At 33.7% G+C, this 5,533-nt stretch overlaps 1 pseudogene; it reads left to right on the forward strand.

Moving 5' to 3' along the window:
• The first annotated feature begins 633 nt into the window (after positions 1-633).
• LOC141451577 (U4 spliceosomal RNA) lies at positions 634-758 on the forward strand (annotated as a pseudogene).
• Positions 759-5,533: the final 4,775 nt, after the last annotated feature.

A 5,533-nucleotide genomic window follows, 5' to 3' on the forward strand; every position in this document is an offset into this window, starting at 1 on the left:
TTAATTGGGCTATAAGTCTTAGTTTAGAGATATGAACATTGCAAGACAGGTAAAATTCTTTTTCCATTGAAAGACTACTCATATGTCTATACAACAAGTTATAACGGCTATCCAAAATGAGCTCTATATCTCTTGAAAATAAATTATTTTTAAATGAATCCAGCAAGCCTTGGGAATTCTCTTTTACTACCTGAGTATTCTGTGACAACCAAACTTCCTCCGCACCAATAGAGACCAAATACCCCTTAAGCGCAAGTATCCAGTTATAAGGCATGTCGTAAGAGTCACTTAATTCCATCCATCTCAGATAACACGCTTTTGGAATACGGTCCTCTGGCATCTCAAGTAAGACAGACCACCAATTCAGCATTCTTTTAAATATTTGGAATTCTGTATGTATCCTACCGCATTCAACCCTAACGTATGAATCGGGCGTGTTTCTCGGGAGGTGCAACAATAATTTTAAAAACTTTAATTGGCCTCTCTCAATTACCTTAGTGTATTTAGGACCCCAAATTTCCGCCAAATACAATAAAACACTTCCCGAAATTGAATCATACAGAGTTACGTTGGAATCGAAATTGTCACTCTTACAAGATCTTAAAAGGGTCAGAACAGAGGCAGTGGCTGATGCATCTTGCGCAGTGGCAATATCGTAACCAATGAAGGTCTCCTGAGGTGCGATTATTGCTAGTTAAGAACTATATGTATAAGCCTTCTACTTCAAGAAGAAGACTTGTTCCTACACATTATTATTTGGTACCATATTTCATTCATTCCTTCATTGCACTTGCTGCATTCTAAATCATTAAAAATCTCTCTCTTTTTATAATGGCCGAAATCATCGTTTGTAGAGCAATAAGTAAATTAGTTCTTTAGTATTTACTACAATAAGAGACAATGGGAAAGCTTGAAATGAAGAAAGAACAGCGACATAGAAAATTTTTCGTCGACGAACAAAGGATAATGGAAACAAGCTGCTAACTCCAACCTCAGACTGATGTATAGCTAGAACAATCAATAGCTCTAAAGCAAATCTAAAAACAAATTAATAAATTAAATAAACACGGAAAATTCGTCAATAAAATTAGTTTTCCAGTTTGATACTAAAAAAAAAAATAATAATTATAAAACAATAACTAGAGAGAAAAGCCATAACTTGACATGTACTAAATTTGTGACAAAATGAATGGCCAAACATCAAAATCAGTGGCAATGTATTTATACCCAGTAGTCTAAACATGGCCGCAGTTGTCAAATAACTGATATATAAATTGTTTGTGCTCTCAACTAAATTAAAACATGGTGCGTAAATAAGCAAAAATACCAGTTCTAACAACTTTTAAACACAAATTGCTAAGTTAGCCTTCCTATTTCTGTACAATCAACAAAAACAACGGCTAAAAACAAGTATTATCTACTACTGTTGCCTTCCAAAACTACGCTTCAAGCGATAATACTAACAACAAAAATTACTCCTCTCGAATTTTCAATGAAAAATAATTTCACTTCAGAAATGAAAAGATAAAATAATACGGTGATATTTCCAATAGTGTCTTCTAAAATCTTCTGAACCTTCTTAAACCGAACAATGTTTAATTCCTACTGCTGTACTAAGCTTGCACTTAAATCAGATTTTATGGTTATCATTATCAGACGATTTTTTGTACCTTTAGGACAGAATTATTTTATATGTTCCTTGATTCGAACAACTTTAAATATATCTAATGATAAATAAATATTAGGATATCTAGAATAATTAGGCTATTTACGATTGCAAAAATTCCCCTACCACTTCTTCTTCTCTCTGGCAAATTTTACTTTACACATGCTCAAAATAGATGTAGACATACATAAATAATTGTCTTAACTTTCTGGATATCACCCTTACTAGAAGACACAACAACTTAGAATTCGGAATATTCAGAAAGCCCACGTCCACTGACCTCTATTATACTCAACAGTTCCTACCGTCCTGTTCAACATAAACTAGTAGCTCTCAGACACCTGACAGATGGAAAACTAAATCTCTTGTACTGTCCAACTATGAGTGCAATACCTACCCAACATATTAGCCACATTTACTTACATCGGAAACGAGACTTACAAACTATTTAACCCTTCCAAGAAGCAAGACCTCAAAACTGCGCTTAGGACCAACAACAAACTGGGAAACAGTGCTCAAATCGAAACCTACAACTCTTATTAAAACCGCTGTATTTACCAATTAGTTTGTTCAGAATATGATAATACCTATATCGAACTGAGCGGGAGAAAAATCCAAGACGGATACAACGAACACATCCGCTTGTACAAACACAACTTACGCAAACCTCCTTATCAAACACAGTCATCAACTGGACAGTATCAACAGCACAATGACTCTGTTACATACAGGAAAAAAGGGAAACTTTCGGACATTTTATAATTATACAAACAGATCTCTATTCACCAAAACATTATGATCCTGAACCACAATAACCTATAACACTGATTCACTCTTTAAAGTCATTCCCTACTAAACACACCGACACAGCTGAGAAAATCTCACAAAAAAAAAACATGAATGTAACGAGCATGTAGATGTTCTCCATTATTAAAACTTATAGTTGATTAAAAAGAAACAATTAAAGAATACATTGAAAAGGAATAGAAATCCATTCCAAAAAACTATTTGGGGAAACAATGAAAGGTAATAATTTGGAATTTATAGGCGATAAAAAAGAAAAGAAAAAATAATACATCAAAATGGTTTAGATATCAATTCCAAAAAACAATTTGGGGAAACGAATAAAGGTAATTTTCTACTTTTAGTCGTTTAAACAGAAAAGAACAGAAAATGCAAACAAAAGGCTCAGAAAACTATTTGGGGAAACAAAAATGCTAATGTAGAAAGAACACAGTCGATTAAAATAACAATTCCAAAAAACAATTTGGGGAAACGAATAAAGGTAATTTTCTACTATTAGTCAATTAAAAAGAGAATATTAAAGAATACATCAGAAATAAGAAATTAAATTCCTTAAACAAATTAAAGAATATTGTAAAAAGATTTAGAAATCAGTTTAAATACTTTTTGATTATTCAAAATTTAGCAAATTTAGCTGAATGTAGACAAGACGCAGTATTAATATTAATTTGTAAGTAATAATTAAATAATAACATGCTCTTTTCATGCAAGAATAATATTAATATAATTGATAATAAAGTCTTACCTTGTTTAAAGAATATCCAAGTTCATCAGCATCTCAATAGATCACCAGTCTAATAGCACTTGACACTTGGACACTTTTTAAAGTAATTCACAACACTGTTCGCACTAAAACTGTATATCATGCACTAAGCATAACTTAAACACAATTTATAAAATAGAACTTCACTTTAACTCGCACTGATATTTACTTATAAAATCACTTTAACAAAGAGACACGTGCAACTAGTTAAAGATGGTCGCCGGGAGCTGGCCAGGCCGATCAGCTATTAAATTAAGGTTATCTAAGCAAAGTGACCAAGTTAATTTTTTATTTATGAAAATTAATTACATTATATTTTATTAGATTATAAATTTAAAAAAAGTTGGTCACTGTGCTTGGGTAACGGAGGTAAATTTGATATTTTCACCGGTTCAAAAATTTACTACTTCAAAATACGATCTTTCTTTTAATTTTTTGGGGGGTAAAGTTGCTTTTTTTAAACAGAGAAATCAGAAAAATTAGTCAGAAGATTGGTCACGTTGCTAGCTGGGTACCAAAACGTAGATCCAGCATTTAGTTAGTGGGAATTCAAGTAGTATATGTATAATACAACATACTCACGCGCACACAGAAACTCTGCACACGAACATAGAGTTAAAAGAAAAAAAAATTGAGAAATTCCTTCTTTTGTGTCTTTACAGTCATGGCTACGGTCTCAAGTTATTAACAGTGGCAACTGACTTTCCACCAGCTTTAAAAGCTTCTTTACTTAGAAAATCAGCTTTAAATGGAAAGGGGAAGAAAACTATCCCATGAATTTTCTTCTAGAAACTTCATGAAAAGGGAGAAAAGGAAATTGCTTCCCTCCCTACGCCATCTTTTTTTTTTCAACCACCCCTTCCTCGCTGTTCAGCAACAGGAAATGCAAAGTAAGTGGAAGTTGAATGTATCTGAATGTTTTTACAACAGAATTAACCGCAAGAAGTTGGCAAGTCTGAAAATTAGTTTTCTTCTTAATTTTTAAAGATTTGTTTGGTTTTGTTTTTACTGTGCGTTAACATTTAAATAAATAGAGGACTGCTGTTATCATTTGTAATTATGGAGTTCTTTCTTTGCGCCTATTTTAATTTTTTTTTGGTAATTAGTTTTAGAAAAAGTGATAAACATTTAAATGTACGGTTCGGTACAAAACCTTTTTCAAAGACCTGGCCAAAGTACCCGCGGCTTGATACTTATCTAGGTTCAAAACTTAACTTGAAAGGCTTTCTTTTTTTCACGGCCACTTGCTGAAAAAATCGTCCACTAAGTCGTGAGTTCTACGCCAGCTAAAAACATCAGCATTTACGCTCATTCTAGTTTGAAAATGAAGGAGCATATTTTAATATAGTAACCAATCAAAAGAAGATTTAGATAGCTGCCATAAAGCACTCGAAAATAACTAGCTTTATTATTCCTACCCACTATTTATCTATCAGATATGGGATGTTGGAAAAAAATTACAGATATATAGGAGGGTTTGCCCTATATTTTAAAGAAAATTTGGGAATTTTATCTTTTATAGAAAAAGAGAAAAAAATTGTCAAAGTTGGGTGTTTTTCAACGTTTCGCTTTTTCATGCACTTTTTGACGATCAACCTGGGCGGATGGCTAAAAACTGGGATGTTGTACTTGGCTAGAAGTTGTGAGCCGGCGAGTTGTCTTGATGGAGAACCCTTTGACTTGTTCTTCCACAAATAGGGCCGTTTTTTCCTTACTCTTTCACGGAGTTAAGCAAGCACCTCACGGTAGTAATGTTGATTAATTATAATCGATATTTTCATCCGTTTTTGACATGGAAGGGCGATCTGTGCGGTAATCATCTCCGACGTCTTCTCGGCCATCTTGGAAACGCTTGAACCACTCAAAAACTCGCGCACGTGATTAACATTCATCGCCATAAACTTCTTTTAATAAAAGATAAATTTCAGTAACGGTTTTACCAAGTTTCATGTGAAATTTCACCGACAATTCGTTGCTCTACTACATGTGTAGTATCATGTTTTCGGCAAAACGAAACTAACACCTCTTACAAAAACGACGATTCCGGTCAGACAGATTTCTCTACAAAAACACGTGAGACGCTGCAATCGAAAGAGAAGGCTTTACGCTGCACAGCTGTCGGCCGTTAGGATTTGGTGCATGCATAGTTCTTCTGTAGCAGCATCAGTCTCGTTATTTAATAGCCACATCTCGTATCTCTTATTTAAACTTTCATTTCTCCTTCTACTTTGATACTTATCGCTGGGGTCTCATATCCCTGCAGGCAAGCTTGTATTATGGTCATTTAACGCCATCTTTGT

The sequence above is a fragment of the Rhodnius prolixus genome, unplaced genomic scaffold (genome assembly GCF_049639745.1).
Source record: "Rhodnius prolixus isolate KJV_2025 unplaced genomic scaffold, Rpr scaffold_8, whole genome shotgun sequence".
Classification (NCBI taxonomy): Eukaryota; Metazoa; Arthropoda; class Insecta; order Hemiptera; family Reduviidae; genus Rhodnius; species Rhodnius prolixus.